A 19856-nucleotide genomic window follows, 5' to 3' on the forward strand; every position below is an offset into this window, starting at 1 on the left:
TGCTCTGCTGTTAGAACCTTGACTCAGGTCTTTGCACAAACTACTCTTCCCTCCCCAACCAAAAACTGCAGCTCTCTCTACATACAGCCATGCTACCTATTTAGATAGTTTTGGTCCTTTTTATGGTATTTACATGGCCTAAAATTAAATTATTTATTTCTTTGCCTGCTTACTGTTGTTTTCTTCTTTCTTTAAAAAAAAAAAAGTTTGCCTAGTCATTAAATTTGCATGCTTCAAGCCTATTGGTTGAAATCAAATGAGTCAGGAGAATGGAGTGCGGCAAGCCAGAAGGCCAGCATGGTGCAGAGTGTCCTCAAGTGGCCACCATTCCCACCCAGAAGATGAGAAGACCAATTCATCTCAAATATTCTACTCTCTGTCTCCATCATCTGAGCTTTCACAGAGCTCTGTGTAGAACAAAGATGCATTCAGAGAAGGAAGTTTAGTCTCCTATGACAGCTGCATTATGGCATGCAGCAAAGCCAGCACATAGTAGGGCCTCTATAAATAAGAGATGAAGCTGGGCATCATGGAAAATGCCCGTAATCCCACCATTTGGAAGTGGGTGATAGGAAGATCAGGAATTCAAGGGTACCCCTAGCTACACAGTAAGTTAGAGGTCAGCCTGGATCCTATGAGACTCTGTCTCACAAAAACTAAACACCTCCCCGCAAATGAACAGATGAATGAATGAATGACGAATGAATGAATGATGCACTCCAAGATAAAAGAACCAGTGTTTACTCCAGATACATCGATATAAATGGATATACCAACAGGAAGTGTGCGGGTGCTCAGTCATACAGCACAGGTCATTGCTTGGGTCTAGCTAAGCCATACCCACAACCTCTGGCTGTCCAAGGAGGACCAGGACAAGTAGACAGTGTGTAGTTGGCTAGTTTACTAAAGATCGGATTTTAAGCACCATACCAGGAAAGCAGCAGAGGCTAAGTCATGTGACCTCTCACAAGCTCCATCTACCTCCCACCACCTATGCCCTTCCCCTGTCCTGAGCCCCTTTCTTCTGGGAACAGCAAGTCATCAAATGCCAGCTGCAAAAGAGTGTAGAACTCAGTGGGCTATCTCCGGGACTTTGCGACTTGACTCCCTGGGCGACACTGGATTACAAGGATTTTTGTTTGTTCACTGTAGCAGGGATTAAACTTAGTGTCTCAAGAACACGAGGCAATGGGGCATGTGGTTACAACACGGCTTAGGGTTAAGAACACTGACTGCCCTTCCAGAGGACCCAGGCTTGATCCCAACACCCATATGGTGGCTACTATATAACTCCAGTTATATAAGGGTCCGATGTACTCTTCTGACCTCCGCTGGTACCAGTTAGACACACGGTGCACAGACACATGGGCAAAACACCTGTGCATATAAAATACAATCAAAATTTTAAAAAAGAATGCTAGGCAAGGTTGGTGTGGGGGTTCATCAGGTAAAGATGTGTACTGCCAGGCTAAGGACCTGAATTGGATCCCTAGATCCCAGATAATGGGAAAAAAGCAACTCCTGAAAGTTTTCTGTTGAGCTCCATATGTACATATATGCACTCTCTCTCTCTCTCTCTCTCTCTCACACACACACACACACACACACACACACACACACACACACAAGAGGGGGGGCAGGCAGACAGACAGAATTTATTTGGGAGGGAGTAGAATTCAAGGCAAACATTCTACCCCTAAGCTACATCCTGGCCCTAACATTTTATTATTTTATTTACTAATCTATTGACTGGCTCCACTAAGTGCTAATCCTGACAAAGGATGGCCAGGCTCATGTACAGTAGCTGGCTTGGGAGTAGACTTAAGTAGGTTCAGAGCACTGAATGCACAGGACTCTACATGGATTTCCTACAGCCTCACTCTGAGATGGCGTGCGTACACAGGTCTCTGTGGTTGCTAGCATTCTCTCACAGATGAGCACACAAAGGCTCGGGAAGGGTTAAGTGATTTGCTTAAATTTTCCATTATTAAGTAGTTAGCAGAAGAAGGGATTTTTCAAATTCAAGGTGCAGAGGTCCATTCGCTATAGCCATGTCATGAATCAAAAGTCAAGCCTGACTGGGCGGATTGGAGAATACCATTCCAGGAAGAGCCCAGTTTGAGCAATTCTCTCAGTACTGTGGATCAAATGTGAGGCCTCGTGAATTGCTGCCAAGTATTACCTCTTGGCTACGCTCCTAACCCTAATTTCTCTTATAAATTTTGGGGTAGTTTGGGGTTCTAAATCAACATCTACACACCAACAGTAACTGCTGACTTTTCCTTCTCCGTGGCCTTTAGAATACTGACCCTGGGATGGAGTTCCAGGGTGGAGTCCCTGGGTGTGTCTCTAGCCTCAAACAGAACTTCATGAACCAGTGGATGGGGCTGAGGGTGGAGGGGCCGGGGGTACAGGATAGGAATGAGTGGGGCAGTGTACTTGTGGTAAATTGTCTCCCTACTCTGGCTGAGGATGGGGGCCACTTGGGGACACTCTCAAGGCCAAGTTGGTCCCTTGCCCATCAGTATCCCTGCCTCCTGACTCATTTCATTCTAACCAATAGATTTGAAATATGCAAATTTAATGACCAGGCCCAAAAAATGATTGGCTCATTCCCCTCGTGTAATAAATGCCACTATTCAAGTAACTCCTCCCCATGCCAATTTAGACCCTTTGATTTTATTTCTGGCAGTAATCCCCCAGCTCCCTGCCCCACCCCCACCCCCACCCCCAACCCCGTTCTTTCCCCATTCTGTTAGCAAATCACATGAAAATGCTCAAGCCAGCTCCCAGGGGATGGGAGTACAGCAGATCAGGAAACCCACACCCTTAGGTCCTGCCACTCTGTAGTCTTCCTAGCCTAGCCCATGTGCCATTGCTGACTGTCCAAAAGGCATCAAATACAGATGACAGAGCCCAGTGACTGAGACACTTTGTGAGAATCCGTGTCCAAAGCTTTCTGAAACCAAACCCCAGCATATCGGCTGTTCTTTTCAGTCCCTAATTTAGTAATTCTATTGAGAAAAGAGATTGTGGGTTTTTTTATTTGGTGTGATTTATTCTTTATCATATAAATAATAATAATTTACACAAAGCTCTTCCCCAAACAGAAGAGAATCTGTACATAAAAATAAACAAAAATTAAACTGAGCTGGGCCTGATGCCCAGAAAAACCAGCCAATTCCAAACACAACCAGGAGAAAAAACCCTCCAGGTCCTGGGAGTTCTGGGGCCTTGGCTGGAAGTCTGGGCGGAGGCTCTGATCCGGGAAGCCGCTGCCCTCTCTTCAAGTTCCTATGCATCCTGACTGCCCGGCTGGCAGCCGACATTCACAGGGAGCAACCAGCTCAGTGAGCTAGAAGGCAGGTGGGATTCAGACTAGCAGAGACAGGCAATTTCCAAACTCCTGGGCAGTGTAACTGGAGGCCGCCAGCTTCCAAGGGGTGGCAAGAGCGACTGTGGCTAGGGAAGACGGAGTGTTGGCCAATACCCAAAGTGGGTGGTTCTCCGTCTCCTGGATCTTCTCACAGGCCTGGGCTGGGCAGAGCATCTTCTGGTCTTCTGTTCCCTTGGCGCTCTGGCTGTCTCTCTCTCTCTCTAGAGGCCTGTTATTTTTACAGATATTGAAAGATGACAAGCAATCTGCTTGGCCGTTGATTAATTTCCCTCAACAGACACTCTGTTTTAAATTCTCTTCCCACCCCCACCCAACCCCAGTCCTCACTTTCTGAGGGCTTTCCACACTCTTAGGTTGTGTGTGTAAACTGAACCTCCTCTGATCCCACAGAAGGAGGAGTACGGCCACCATTGCAGTTAGATATTTGACAGAAGGCGACTGTGCGATGGCAGTGGGTGTGGTGATGTTGAAGAAGAAGAGGAAGACGGAAGAGGAAGGACCTCCAGAGCAGCTGCTGAGCCTGAATCTCAAGCGAGTATTTCTTTTGAACTAAAAGGAGAAACGAGGAGATGATGGATTGTGACGGTGATGATGACAACGGTGAACCTGAGACTGTGAAAGTGAAGGACAAGAGACAGGAAATAAAGGGAAGCTTCTAGAAAGGAGGAACAGCGGGGACTCTGGGAACAGGTGTTTTGGTTTCAAGTTCCACCCCATGGTGTGCCCGGGAGGCTCAGCACTTGTCTAAGATGCCTGGGTTCAAGCCTCTGCACCATTTCGAAAACAGCAGCACCACTCACTGACCTAACTTCTCTGAGCCCCGACTTTCCTGTCTGTACCACAGGACTTGATCACTGGGTATTCAAACAAAGTCTGGCTGGTCTAGCTGGGTGTGACGGTGCACACCTGAGCTCTCTTCACTCACGAGACAGACTCGAGGGGAGGGTGAATTTCAGGCCTAGCTGGTCTACATAGCAACACCGCCTCTTAAAAAGAGAGCCGGCCGAGAGATTGCTCAGCAGATTAAGTAACTTCCGGGACTCGGGTGGTGGAATGAAAGAACAGGCTCTTGTAGGCTGTCCTCTGACCTACGCACGCATGCCCTGGCAAGTGCAAACTCACCCCACCAAAATAAATAAATTAATTAATTAATAATTAAAACCAAACTCAAAACAAACAAACAAACTCTATAAAGAAAAATGGAGAAAAGAAGAGAAGAGTTTGGTAAGAGTGTGCGACCAAGGTTACAATGACTTCCAGGTCAAGGGTCACAGAATACAGCAACCTGCTTGAGAAAGCTCAGGAGATCTTCCTCACTTAGTTTGAGTGGCTCTTGCCCACCCCCTTTCGGGCTGTCCTGAGTAAAATTGTGAGAGGTGACGTCTGAAGCTCATCAGACCCCTTGGGCTGTAGCTGTAGGAGTGACTGCATGGCCCGTGGGAACGTCCATGACATGTCTCTCTCCAGACAGGCCCGTGCAGGTGTGCGGGCTCAGGTACCGACTGAACAGCATGCCTGTGCCAAGGGTCAAGCAGAGGGAGGTGCTGAGCAGGTTGGACCAGCCTCCTTCCAGGAGCTGTGGAGAGGCTTAAGGAGGAGGCTCCTGTGCCCCTTCTCTCTAAAACAACAGCCAAGCTCTAAGTAGCCCCTCTCCTTGGGTCCTGCTACAGAGCTGGGTGAGGCTGTGACTGGGGCCATGCTAGCATTTGCTCCCCAGTCTAGCTAAATATGGGCTTCACTAAGAAGTTAGCTTTTGCCATGTCTGTTCCTTACTCCAGTCTTCATAAAGCTTTTCCTTGTCCCTGGAGTTGGCAGACAGGAATGGGCAACCAGGGTCACCCATGCACAGTGTTTGATTAAATCTTTATAGACTTTCCTCGTCTGGACCTTGTCTAAGGATGTCAGAGCCATCTAAAATCTCAAAAACAACAGGGGCTAGCTGAGGCTGCAGAAAAGGGACTGATGTTTTCCTTGACCCTGCCCCAGACCAGGTCTAACTCCTTGTTCCCTGAAAGCCCAGGGTGGGGACTCAACACCAGGAGCCTTCATGGGTCCCTCTGCTCCTCACAGACATCAGCCACCCATTTACTTAAGTCAGATTAGAGCTAGGAATGCCCTCGGGTCCAATTCTAGGGCCACTCATTCACACGCTATCTGGTCCCAGCCTGAAGTTCATTCAGGATCCCAGGCCTGCCTGAAGCTTTTAGCTTTTATATTTAAGACAGGGTCTCATGTAGCCCAGCATTCCCTAGAGCTTACTAAGGAGACAAGGATGATCTTGAACTTACAGATTTTATGTATACGTGAGTCTCTGTGTGAGTATGTGCATGAGTGTAGAGCCTACGGAGGCCAGAAGCATCAGATCTTTCTGGTGCTGGAGTCATAGCAGTTATGAGATCCTGAGATAGATGCTGAAATCTAAACTCAGGTCCACTACAAAAATAGTATGTGTTCTTAACCACTGAGCCACCTCTCGGGCCCCTGCCCTACTTCCTGTCGGACAGAATAGTCTTACTACATAGCTCTGGCTAATCTGGCAATCACGATGTGTAACCCACACTAGACTTGAATTCTAGTCATCCTCCTGCCTCAGCCTCCTCAGTATTTCCTCTCCCAGCTTGTGCTAGGCTAGCTCATCTGCCTGCATCACTCCAAATAAATCCCCCTATTCAGAAGAATCAGTCTCAGAGACGCCAGGTCACCTGTTCAAGGTCGTTACGATAAAAACATCAGAGTGGCTACTCAGAGAGCACCGGAGGCAAAGACTGGGCACCCATTCACTAAGCTAAGCACCACCCACCTGGTGGATGAACTGAGCTTCCACTCCTAATAGTAAAGCAGATGTGCCGAGACAGTACAGAGAGCCAAGATAGCAATCCCCCAGTCTCAAATGCACCTGTCCAACTATGTGTTCTTGCCCACCTGGTTCTGCCTAAGCTAGAGATGAGCCCAGATCTATCCCAGTAGTTCCCCTATCTTTGCTGAGTCAACAGACAGCCACCACCCCAATCTCCAGACAACTATGGCTTTCCCTCTTCTGCAACCCCTCTTGCTTATGCCAATCTATCAAAATGTCTCCTCTTCTCTATATCCCTCTCCTCCCTTTAGAACCCTTAAGCTCTTTCCCTCCCTAAGTACACAGCCCCACACTGTATGTAGGCTTAGGGGCCCTCCAGCTACAAATGGGTCTGATGAGCTTGTGTTTGGGGGTGGGGGAAGATGTCACAGTACCAGCAAAATGTGACTTGTATCATCTACGTGCGTTTATAAATCAAAGGAAGCCCAGAGTCTCCTGGCTTGCTGATCCTTTGGACTCCCATTTCCCTTCCCCATCAGATACACAATGCAGTCAGGGGAAGGCGTGCACTGGCAGAAACCAGCTTGCTTCTGAGGCTAGGAAACAGAACTGTAGGAAATTAACAGGCTGAGAAATGCCTCCTCTATCTGTGTTTGTATGGCACCCTCAGTCTTTCTCTCTGCAGCGCAATCCTCCTCCTGCCCTGCAACCTCCATGCTGGCTCCCCACCCCCACCCTACAGTGTGGGCGCCTGGGGCTTGGAGGTTGTATGTTTGGGGCTTTGTGGAAGGCGCAGCTTGATGTATGTGCACAAGTGTGTGTGTGTGTGTGTGTGTGTGTGTGTGTGTGTGTGTGTTTCTGTGTGGTGTGTATAGGGATGGCAGACCTACCCCTCCTTGGGTAGCAGCTTAGCTAGAAACGCCAGCGGCAGAGACAATTGTGAGGGTGGGGATGCTGAGCACAGAGCCGGCGGGGCCCGCGGGCAGGCAGAGAAGCACCACACAAGAAATTGATTCCATTAAAAAGTAATCTTAAATTTAATAAAAGTTATGATTTGATTATAGCCACAGAACCTACAGGCAAGAGAGAAGGGGGTGGCTTCTAGTGATGGATAAACAGAAGAAGGGGAGGGAGAGAGAGAGAGAGATGCTTGGGTTTGGATGGATGAGAAGATGGAAGGACTGGGGGTGTAGGGGATTAAAACCATTTTCTTTCCCTCAGATGGGAGGGGAAAAAACCCATGGCTGCTTTCCAAAATGGAAGGGAAGGAAGCAAAGAGCGTGAGGAGACTGGAGGAGCTGGGAGAGATGGAGTGTTGGGGTGTATGGGAGGGACTAGGGCATGGAGTCAAGGCCTCAATCCCACAGATACAGTCATGCCTGTGTGTGGAGGATATGGACCTGTGGGAAGGACCACAAAACATCCACTTAGCAGGCAGGCAGGCAGGCAGGCAGGCAGGCAGGCAGGCAGGCAGGCAGGCAGGCAGGCAGTCCTGAGTTTCCATTTCAGATCAGCCTCTCCCTAGCAGCATGAGTGAGATTCTCTCAGGCCCCCGGTTTCCTCGGCTGCTAAACTGAACTGTGGAGCTAGCAGCCTCTGCGCGCAGCTCTCCTAAGAATGGGACAGCAATGTAGTTCCTAAGACCCCAGGAATGGCAGCTCTCTTCTGATACTCCCCCACTAGAGGTCACTGGCGAGCACTGCCCTCTTGCTTTTTGTAAATACTAGCCTAGCCTCATCCCTTTTCCAAGGAGGCCAACTGAGCTCCCTCAGGCTCTAACTTTACTCTAGAACTTCGGTTTTCAAACTGTGGGGCGCAACCTTTTGGGAGATGAATGCCCCCTTTCACAGGGTTCTAAGACCATTGGAAAACACTGATATTTACCTTACAATTCATAACTCTAGCAAGATTACAGTTATGAAATAACAACAAAAATAATTTGATGGTTAGGAGGAGGGTCACCATAACATGAGAAACTGTATTAAAGGGTCTCAGCATTAGGAGTGTGGCAAGCTGGAGAACCCGGAAGGCTTGGGAGGGAGGAGGCAGAGGCTGGGAGGAGCCCAAGCTAAGTGGCCCCAGGGTGCATTTCCTTTCCAGGATCAAGGACCATTTAGGGAAAACACATCCCAGGCAGGTTCCCCAATCTACCCTGCCCTTCTCCTGATCATCACAGGCACCGGGTTGACATGCTTCTAACCTCAGGGAGGTAGGCACTTCTGGGGTTGAGTCAGGCCTGCCAGCTACTGCAGTCAGGGAGGTGGACAGAACATTTGGCTTCCATGCAAGCCTTGATGGTTTGCCTTGAGCAAGCTGGCCCCGTCTTGAGCTGGGTTGGAGGGTGCTGGGGGCTGCAAGTTCAGTTCCAGAACCTATGAGTGGGGACTGGGCAGGAAGCCAGGACATCACTGTGAGATGCTAATGGAAGCAAGAACTAGAAAATCTCAGCTACTCCAGTGTCCAGGAATCAGGAACCAAGCAATACAGTGAAGAGAACGGGAGCCTACAGGAGACACAGATAACTCTGGAGGGAAAAAGAAGATGAGTTCTGCTTTGTCACCTCCTCAAAGTCCATCTACTTGAATACCCATTTATTTATGTACTTATGTATGTATGTATTTATTTAGTCCTCCATGTGACTCAGGCTGGTCTCAAACTTACAGAGCTGAGAGCAGTCTTGAACTCCTGATCCTACTGCTTAAGCTTCCTAAGTACTGGAATGACAGCAATGAGTAATCGTACCAGGCTTGACGTCACTGTCAGTGTCACCTCATTAACAGCACCTGCTATTGGCGTGCAGTGCAGCTCAGTGTTAAAACACTGGCTCAGAACACTCAAGGTCCTGAGTCCCATTTCCAGCACCAGGAAAAAACATCAATTAACAGAGACAGTGAGAAAAAAAGCTTTCTTTCTCTTTTTCTTTCTTTCTCCATTTCTTCCTTCCTTCCTTCTTTTTTTTTTTCTTTTTTCTTTTTTTCGTAGCTGGGGACCGAACCCAGGGCCTTGCGCTTGCTAGGCAAGCACTCTACCACTGAGCTAAATCCCCAGCCCCGCCTTCCTTCTTTTTTTTAAAGACAGTCTTACATAAGGCCAGGCTGGCCTCAAATTCTAGATGTAACAGAGTGTAGACTTACACTCCTGATCCTCATGTCCCTATCTTCCACGTATTGGGTTTATAGGAGTGCACGACTGATGCTGACTCCTCTAGGTTTTAATTTTTTATTAATTTTATTTCTTCAGATAATAGTGTGATTACATCATTCTCTTCCGTCTCTCCAAACCCTTCCATATACCATTCCTTGATCTTTCTCTTTCTTTCTCTTCTTTTTCTGTTTTTTCGTTTGTTTGGTTGGTTTGGTTGTTGTTTTGCTTGTATCTTTTTTAAAGAGTTATTTATTTATTTATTTATTTATTTATTTATTTATTATAAGTACACTGTAGCTGTCTTCAGACACCTGAAGAGGGCATCAGATCTCATTACAGATGGTCGTGAGTCACCATGTGATTGCTGGGATTTGAACTCAGGACCTCTAGAAGAGCAGTCAGTGCTCTTAACCACAGATCCACCTCTCCAGCCCATTTTGTTTGTTTTTGATACAGGCTGGTTGTCCTGGAACTCCCTCTCTGTAAACCAGGCTAACTTTAAACTCAGAGATCCCCCGGCCTCTGCTTTCCAAATGAATGCTGGAATTAAAGGCATTCAACATGGCCTCCTTTTAAAAATTAATTGTTACCACATGCACATGTGCGTGCAAGCTACACACACACACACACACACACACACACACACACACCCATATTCCTGAATATACACATACAACCTGCTCAGCCTGTCTGTATAAGGTTCCTTGTATGAATGTCTCAGGGCTGACCATTTGGTATTGGATAAACAATTGGTGAGCTCTTCCCTGGGGAAGTCTATGCACACCACCCCAACCCACTCCACTCCTTTGCTGCCTGCAGGTCTTTGTCTAGGGTTGAGGTTCCCAGGGCTTTCTCCTAGCCCTGTTAGCATCTCTATTGTCTTTATATAATTCCTGTTTAGGCTGTTGTCGATGCAACTTCACAGGGATAGCTTCTGACATTCCAAAGAGACACAATCTCACAGCAAACACTGTTTCTCTGGCTCTTATAATCTTTCTGCCCCCTCTGTGCAATCATCCCTAAACTTGAGGTGCAAGGGTTCTTTCCTAGATGTATCCTTGGGACTGAGCTCCAGGACACTGCATTTTGATTGGTTGTGGTTTTTTCTAATGGTCTGTATCTGTTGCAAAGAGAAATTTCCTTGCCGATGTTATAGCCAGGCTGTTCTCACTCGAGAGACCAGGATTAGCTCTTTATGAATTTGGAGTTTTTATTGAGCAACACAGACCCAGGCAGAGACACACTCTCTTGTGACTGCAAGTCTAAAGGGGTGGCCCTAAGTCAGTAAAGCAGGAAGTTTATAAAGACAACCCCCATATGTTGGGCACTTTCTATTGACACAGATGTGGTAGCTGTTGACAATTGTGACAGGATATGAACTTTATAACAAAATAAGACATAGTTGTGTTACGATGATATTACTATTTGATCGGGGAGCAGAGCAGAAAACCTTGCAGGTACAGAAGCAGAACAACGGCAGGTGAGTTATGGTTCCTATGTACTATGTATACCCAAGGGTCAGGCTGACTCCAGTTTTAGCATGAGGTTGGGTCAGGATTTAGCAAAAATATTTTCCATTAACCCCTTGCCTTAGACATACTATCTCACCTGAGCTAGCAGTTAATGAGGGGTGAGGACCACACTTGTCTGTCGGTATGAGGATACATTTATTTATAATATAGCTGGGGATTATGCTAATTAAATAAAATGGCAATTTTAGGTTCTCCATGACTCCACTAGCCCTGAATAGTTGGCTAGGCTTCTGGTATGAGGCATGGTTTCTCTCTTGCTGAACAGGTCTTAAGTCTAATCACAGAGCTGTTGGTTACTGCTAAGGTGTGTGTGCCATTACTGCACCCCTAGTGCCAGGCTGTTTATTGTCCTGATCACGGGTGTCAGAACTGGATATTTTTCTCCTTCGACAGCTTGAATGGTACCATCTGGTACCACGAGAGCTAATCCTCAAAGAGGAAGCACTCAGGCCATTTCAAGCTCAGAGGTGTCCGAGCCCTGTGTCTGAAGGGCATACTCGATGTAGACAACATCTGGTCATTCCCTGCCACCAAACCCGGCCACTGTCCTACTCTTGACCCCTTCCTCCTCTGCAGAGACTTCGAAGCAGTGGCAGAGCTGAACATTCCATGGAGATTCAGACAGGGAAATAGAGCGTTCACTGCTCAGAAGCCTGTTGTGTGCTGGGATAGCTAAGCCTCGTATATGCAATGGTGAACAATGAAGAAGCCCTGCTTCAAAGAACCAATCTAGGTTTTCCTCTGAACTCCACATATGTGCAACATACGTGAATGCCTTACACACATATCACACACACACACACACACACACACACACACACACACACACACACAGGGAGGGAGGGACAGAGGGAGAGAAGAGGACACAGATAGACAGAGATTAAGTGGTTTAGTCAAAGTCACATAGGAAGGTGGCGGAAGCAGGACTTGAACATGCCCTCGTCTAATGGAAACCCTGTGCTCTTTCTGGCCCAGGTATCTTTCATCTCTGGTTGAGACCCAGAGAGCTCCTTCACAGGGAAAAGGTCTCCACTCTAACTTGGCACAATCTTTCAAAATGAAAAATTCATAGGCATTTTGAGCCAGCAATCTCTTCTCTAGGAATGAATCCTCAAGAAACATTCACACATGCGCACAGTGTCTAGACGTTCTTGTTCGCAATACCAAAAACTCAGGAACAACCTCAGTGCTATCAACAAGGGAAGGATAGTATAATACTATGTGGCTTCGAGAAGACACAGGCCAGACTGAAAACCAAAGGAGGAAACAATACATCAGCTACTGGCTACATCTACACACATTATCTATGTGCACATCTACTAATATATGCATTTTATTGTTATAGCTGAGGTTTCTTTATACGGTGTTGATGGCTCCCCAGTGAGAGGAAGTGAGGAAAGGTGGGGAAGGGTAAAGAGGCTCCCTGGCACCAGGAAGCAGCCCCTCCACCCTGTCTGTCTCTCCCTTGAGGATTCCCAGTGCAAAGACATAGCAGACATTGCCTGGGACAAAGGAAGGGAGTGGCTTATCAGTGCTGGGCACTATTTCCTCCCCCCATCCCCATCCTGGCCTGGCATCTCCAGAAGCAGTCTCAGCAGACTATGCCCCTGGTCGGGGGGCTCCAGGGTTCACTTCATTAGGTTCATAATCAATGGAGGTTTTGCCATTACAGGGAGGAGTGCTGAGGTCACCTCCCTGGGACACCTCATGAGCAAGGCAACCCGGGCCACTTAGTTCTTCCAAGGCCTCCGTTGTTTATCACTGAGTTTTGTATACTGTACATCGGAAGAAATCCAGATGCGTCTGATAAGGAACAGGGCATTCTGAGGATGAAGCGTGCAGGAATTTGTTGAATGTTTTCTTTCTTTCATCTTTAGAAACTGGTTAGTAGGAAGGACATCCTTTGCAACCGAGTGCTGACTGACCAAATAACCCTCCAGCTGACCTTCTCTTCCTCTTGTTCTATATTGTCCTACCATCTGTATAGGTTTGGGGCTCGAATGGACAGCCGTCACCACATGGATGGGCCTCTCTGAAAAACCCTCTTTGGTGCTGTGTTCTTTTTTTCTCTTTTTTTTTCTTTTTTCTTTTTTCTTTTTTTTTTGGAGCTGGGGACCGAACCCAGGGCCTTGCGCTCGCTAGGCAAGCGCTCTACCGCTGAGCTAAATCCCCAACCCTGTGTTCTTTTTAATAAGCTCTCATCCCTCTGCTTCAGGAATGTCAGCTCAGTGGTCCAAATAGGGACCACCCCCCACCAGAAACACACACACCCCTGTCTCACCCCAGAAACACACACACCCCTGCCCACCCAAACACATACCTCTGCGGTCTCTTCAGACTTGGTTCTTGGCTTGCTGTTGTTTCTCTCTTTGGGTTCTCTATACCTGTTTCTCTAGACTGATCTACGGCTTCTTGCATGTAAACGATCAGGAATCCGAGTGAAGAGGGTGAGGACGTAGTAGCTTAGTCGGGGCAGCGCTTGCCTGCCACAGCATCGCATGAAACTGTGCCATTCGTGATTCGGGAGGTAGAGGCAGGAGGAGCAGGGCCTCAGATCACCCTCAGCTATGTAGAGGGTCTAAGACCAGCTTTGGTTACATGTCAGCCTGGGGCGGTGGTGCAGAGAAGTGGGGTGGAGAAAGAGAGACAGACAGAGACAGACATAGAGACAGAAATCCAAATCAGGACAGCTTAAGCTTTTCCTCACATAACTGAAAAAACCTCAGAGAGCAGCTTCAGGCATATCTGGATCAGGCCACTCAGTGTCACTGGGCATCTGTCTCTTTGATTCAGGTCTGTTCTCATTTGTGTTAGCTTTACTCTCTGGGTAGTCAAACCCCAAAATGCTCTAAGCAGCTCATACTTACATTTCCCACAGTAGCAAACTCTGCAGAAAACAAAACACACAGCCCACCCCCGAGAGAGCGGCAACAGGCCCTCAGTTGATGGCACTGGGTCTGTTTCTATTGAGTGGCTTGTGGTTCATGGGTGGATGACACAGACTGGCCAGATCAGTCCTGTATCTATCCAGGGGTAAGGTCGAAGAGGCCTTTCTAACAAGACATAAAGCAGGGCAGTTCTGTGGGCAGGACCTGGGAGTGCTCCCCAACAGGAAGATGAGAGTCAGCGGGCAAATCACAGTGACTGTTAAACCTCGACACTGACACCGGGGCAGCCGTTCCTCTCTGGGTTTCTCTTAGGGAAAGCTGGTGGAGTGCTGAGATGCTCTGAAGCATTCTCGAAGCCGACTTTCTTTGTCTAGCCTCAGACCCTAGATTCAAGCAGCAACTTGGCTTAACTCTGATAGGGCCACTCTCACCATATACCCAGGAGACACTCTGGTATGGATGGGGACAGGGACATGGAGAAGACAAAGATGGACTGGAGAGGAAGATAGCAGATGCAGGAGTGGAAGAAGGCAGAGCCTCGTGAGCGAACTTTAAAGGTGAGCCAATCCTGAGCGCCTGGCCCTTCCAGCCTCCAGCCAGGGCGGTTGGTACACTCTGGCTTAGTGGTTCCTGCTCTTCTCCTCCCAGCTTTCTGCTCCTCCATGGCTGCCTGCATTCGGGGGTCTTTTCACTGCCACACTGCCAGGGCCTCTGCACATGGGTGCCATCCCTGTGCAAGCCTAGCCCCACCCGCTTCTTGCCTCCCAACTGTATTTTTGACTCAGTCTACAGAAAAACCTTTGCTCCAAAGAGCCTCCCATTCTTCTATGGGGAGACCAAGATGGGAAGATCAGAAGTGAAATAAAAGAGGCAGAGGTAGAGGCAGATGCTAGGCAGGTCCCGCGAGTTAGCACTCAGTGGAAACATTTACCCCATGTCCAGTCTGTGACATGCCACAACTTTCCCCACAGCTGTGGACTGCCTGCTCTCTCACCATTATCACAAACTCGGTACCCAAATCCGCCACATTTCCCATATCCCTTGTCTGTGTTAAATTGGATATTCTAGCTGGGTGCAGTGTCAAAAGTCTGTAATCCTAACCACCTGGAAAGTGGAGGTAGGAGAATCAGGAGTTCAAGGGCAGCCTCAGCTACACAAGTCCCTCTTGAAATAGGACAGAGTGGGGTTGAAACCTTAGACAGACACCCTACCCTTGTTCTACTTTGGAAAGGTAGCAGCTGAAGCAAATACATGAAATTCTAGCACATGCACCACCGTTTCCAATTCAGTGCCCAGAGCAGACATTACCAATCAACACTAGCATCCTCTTCTCAGGGTGCATAAGAGCTTGTGAGTGCTTTGCCACTCCTGGACTGGCTGATCTCTGAAGGCTATTCCCAAGCTGAGAGCTAAGGATTGTTTTGACCTAAAGGAATGATTCCTACTCCCTCATCTCCACTTCCCCTTTCCCCTCCCCCTCTCCATTCTATTCAGTTCTGTTTGTTGGTTGGTTGGTTGGTTATTGTTGTTGTGACAGGATTTCCTTCTCAGCTGTCTTGGACCTTGCTCTGTAGACCAGCCTGGCCTTGAATTCACAAAGATCCGCCTATCTGCCTCCCAAGTGCTGGGATTAATGGCATCCACCACCACTGCACAGGTCCCGTCGTCTGTGTGATCCTTCCCATCCCTCACTCTCTTTCACCTTGCTGTGTTACTGAGTTCTGCCTCTGAGTCCACACAAACCATTCTCACTGTCTGGGTCTCCAAGGTTCTGCCTACTGTCGCACAACCTCAGGCTTCTTGTAAGTTACATGTACTGAGCTGCTCTGTGGCACCAACTCCGAGTGGCGCAGACATTGGCCGAGACCCCGGAGGCGGTCACAGGAGGGCAGAAGGGATGAGTCCACAGAAATGTTTCCAGAGAACAGAATGGGCAAAGCAGGGGCCAGTGTTAAATTTATGTATCAAGGTTGTCTGGATAGGAATGGGGAGGGGGATCTATATGAAATTTGTCCTGGAACTCCTAAGGTCACAGTGGGAGGGAGGATCAGGCAGGACCTAAAACCACAAAGGACAAAAGGAATATATAAATTAGGATTTCATGACAAACATGAAAGGACTGGGGGGGTTTTGGTAGCGGGGAGCTATGAAGAGTTGCCATAATGAGATGAACTCAACAGGGCTTTATAGGTGTGACGGCATCCAAAAGTAACTGATCAGAAGAGCTTGTACCAGGACGGGAGGTGCTGGCCAGCAGCCAATTAGAGGCTTATCAAAGAGCCTTACCTAGGTTACTGGTCACGGCTCATCCATAAGAACTACCTACAGCAGTTTTAGACATCCAGGAAGTAATACCAATTTTTTTCTGAGGGGTATGTGTGCTGTGGGGTGTGCACAAAGGCCAATGGGTCTGAAGAGGAGTGACCATGATCTGAGGGTTCAAATCCCAGATCATCTATTTTCTAATTGTAAGACTCTGGCTTCAGTGTCCTTACTTGCAAAACGGAGATGAATATCACCCACCCCTAAGAGTTGTCTTTTTTTTTTTTTTGTTCTTTTTTTTTTTTTTTTTTTTTCGGAGCTGGGGACCGAACCCAGGGCCTTGCGCTTCCTAGGTAAGCGCTCTACCACTGAGCTAAATCCCCAGCCCCTAAGAGTTGTCTTTTAAGTAAGAAATAAATAAAAAATATGTATGAGGGTGACCATAGTTGTTAATAAAGTATTCATCTGAATTTAATCCATAGAACCTGGGATGGTCTGTATATGCTCTGCCCCGGGAGTGGCACTATTAGAAGGAGTGGCCCTGTTGAAGTAGGTGTGGCCTGGTTGGGCTAGATGAGTCACAGTGGGAGTAGGCTTTAAGACCCTCACCCTAGCAGCTTTCAGATGAAGATGTAGAACTCTCAGTTCCTCCTGCACCATGCCTGTCTGGATGCTGCCATGTTCCTGCCTTGATGATAATGGACTGAACCTCTCTGAACCTGTAAGCCAGCTCCAATGAAATGTTGTCCTTATAAGAGTTGCCTTAGGGGGGTTGGGGATTTAGCTCAGTGGTAGAGCGCTTGCCTAGCAAGCGCAAGGCCCTGGGTTCAGTCCCTAGCTCCGAAAAAAAGAAAAGAAAAAAAAAAAAAGAGTTGCCTTGAGCAGGAGAGACTGCTCTTCCAAGGTCCTGAGTTCAATTCCCAGCAACCACAGGGTGGCTCACAACCATCTGTAATGGGAATCCAATGCACTCTTCTAGTGCGTGTCTAAAGACAGCTACAGTGTACTCATATAAACAAAAATAAATAAATCTTAAACAACAATAACAAAAAAAAAAAGAGTTGCCTTGGTCATGGTGTCTGTTCACAGCAGTAAAATCCTAACTAAGACAGAAGTCAAGTAAAAATGCTGGGTATGGTGTGTGTTATAATCCCAGCTTCAAGGAAGCAGACAGGTGAATCCCTAGAGCCCACTGGCCAATCAGTTAATCTAACTGGTGAGCCAAAGGTAGATACATCTCAAAGAGGGGACAGTGGTTCTGAGGCTGACACCTACAGTTGTCCTCTGACCTCTACAATGTGAATATGTACACGCACTTCCCCCACCTCAATGTGCACCATCCTACATGAATCCATCAAGAAAAACTAAGAGTGTATGTTGGAGTCATGAAAGGTGGTATAAACCTGGAACCTGAGCTACTTGGAAGACTGAGGCAGGAGGATCCCAAGTTGCCAGCTTGCACAGCTAGAACAAAGACAGCCTGTGGACAACCTAGCAAGATCTTGTCTCAAAGTAAAAACTTAAGGGAGCTGAGGCTATAGCTCAGTAGTGCAATATGTAAGGCTCTGAGTTCAAACTCCCTAACTACCAAAAATATGTCACCAGGTCTAACGGCTCCTAGCTCTTTGAAGTAGAGGGTTCAAGGTCACCCCCAACTTCATATGAAATTTGAAATCTGAGGGTCACCCTAAGCTACACGGAAATGCTGTTTCAAAAACTACCAAGAATGGGCAGAGGAGCTGGGGAGACAACTCAGGGCTGGTGTTTGCCTAGCATACCCAAGCCTTGTGGCTTAGACAGATACACGTATCTCTGGCACACACCATCCAACTCCCATGTGATTTGTAGTTTTTGTGTAAACAAAAGGCTTAGATCCCAAACTGCCTGCTCGTGGTATAGGAGGAGCTGGGCGGCATCTGCAAAGCCATAACAAAGGGGCCAGTTGTTGTTGAGCACGCAGAGGCCATATTTGGTAGAAGAGCACAGCGATGACTGGACGGACAGAGGGCTGAGAATGGCTCACACACACTGACAAGACAGATAGATGGTCAGGTCTTTAGACCAGTCTTATACTGAGGTGTGGGCTGCCCAGCCTGTCCAAGTTGCCTGGCCTATCCTCCACCCAATCAAGGAAACAGAAAAGCAAACACAATGTCTGGTGCTCCTAGGAGGCCACCACCGACTAGAGGTGGCCTGCTTGGGTCCAGACTGCTGCTGTTTTGCAGGCCTGGCTGACCACCCCGGAAATAAGGGATGAGGCTGCTGGGCACTTTCCTAAATCCCTGCACCCAGCGTCTTGTCTCTGTGGTGCTCAGAAGCTCTGACTAATGATGACTAAAGAATAAAAGGTCCTGGGGTCACTTGTGCCCATGGGATCTGCCACTTGGGAGAGTGTGGGAGCCCGGCCAGTACAGAGGGAGACCCAGCTTCCCAGAAAGCTACTGTCTCTCTCTACCCGGACATCTGGTCCCAAAGCACATAGACACACTTGCTTTCCAGATTTTAGTTGAGAGATATACCACACCACTGTCAGGCTAAGGCACAGAGACTGAAGGAAAGGGCTATGGAGTATCTGAGTTCAAATTCCAACTTGGCCATTTACTCTTGGGACCCTTGAATCAGCTCTGGAAGCAATCTGCATCTGCTTCACCCATAAACTAGGAACAATAAAAATGAATTCACAACAAGATTATCCACATATATTAAAAAGCTTGTAGTATTTTATCCCAGGTGTGGAGCATAGGAAGTACTTGAAAGATATTAGCCATTTTTCCCTCTAATTAATTGCTACACCTCCTCAAATGTACTATGATCAGGATTTAAATAATAAGGGCTGGAGAGATGGCTCAGCGGTTAAGAGCACTGACTACTCTTCCAGAGGTCCTGAGTTCAATTCCCAGCAACCACATGGTGGCTCACAACCATCTGTAATGGAGTCTGGTACCCTATTCTGGTGTCTGAAGATAGCTACAGTGTACTCATATACATTAAATAAATCATATTAAAAAAAAAGATGGGTGTTAGCCAGGACCTAAGCAACAGCTTTCAAAAAAGGAGAAAGAAAGAAAGAAAAAAGAAACAAAAAAACTTAAATAAATTCCAGTCCAGAATGCTGAAGAGTTCAGTACAGGAGAGAATCCCGCTCAAGTAAACTGTGATGTGGTCTGGTCCTTCTGCTACTGGTCTAGACTGCCATGGAGGAAAGTCCTTTCAGGCCTTTTCCCATGACCACCTGGTGGTACTTCTGGGAGCAAAGGCAATCTCAGAAGGACCAAGGCCTAGAGTCCTTTTGACCTTTGTCCTGGCTAGGGCCCAGGAAGAGGCCGCAGCAGGCCAAGAATAGGTGACCTTCCTCCCCTCCCTGAGGGAATGGACTCAAACCTGACTGTAGGAAGGGAATTTCCCTGGGTTTTAGTTCAGTCAAGGCCTGCCTTTGGGGATGGAGTTAATGTTTAGAAAGTTGAACACACTCATGACAACAGACGGAAGCCTTGGGAGACCCCACACACTCTTTCTCAGAGACCTTACCTCAGGCCTCCTCCTTCCCCCAGCAATGCTCTCTTCCTTCCTGGCCCCTTCCAGACTCTACTTACAGCCTTCTTTCTCCTCAGGAACAGCCTGTGTTCCTGTGTTTACCTGGGTTGTTTCGTCTGGGTATTTCTCTGTTTGTGGGTCCTTCCTTGTCCCCTACCCGGCGGATGCCTGGGCTGGATTGTGTGTTTCCGGAGTTGCCAATTTGAATCACAGCTTTTATTTTTAGAAGATTATGAAGGCGGGGGCTGGGAAGAGAGGACTAGGGACCCAGAGTTAGAGTGGAGGAGGATCTGAATATGTTG

At 47.7% G+C, this 19856-nt stretch overlaps 1 long non-coding RNA gene across 1 annotated transcript; it reads right to left on the minus strand.

Moving 5' to 3' along the window:
* Positions 1 to 3037: 3037 nt before the first annotated feature.
* LOC108348772 (uncharacterized) lies at positions 3038 to 19648 on the minus strand. Its single transcript, XR_005496146.2, has 2 exons — positions 13191 to 19648; positions 3038 to 8579 (listed from the first exon to the last, which is right to left on the minus strand). It is a non-coding gene; the product is annotated as an uncharacterized LOC108348772 (long non-coding RNA).
* Between the last annotated feature and the right edge of the window lie 208 nt (positions 19649 to 19856).

This window comes from Rattus norvegicus, chromosome 18, assembly GCF_036323735.1.
Source record: "Rattus norvegicus strain BN/NHsdMcwi chromosome 18, GRCr8, whole genome shotgun sequence".
Lineage (NCBI taxonomy): Eukaryota > Metazoa > Chordata > Mammalia > Rodentia > Muridae > Rattus > Rattus norvegicus.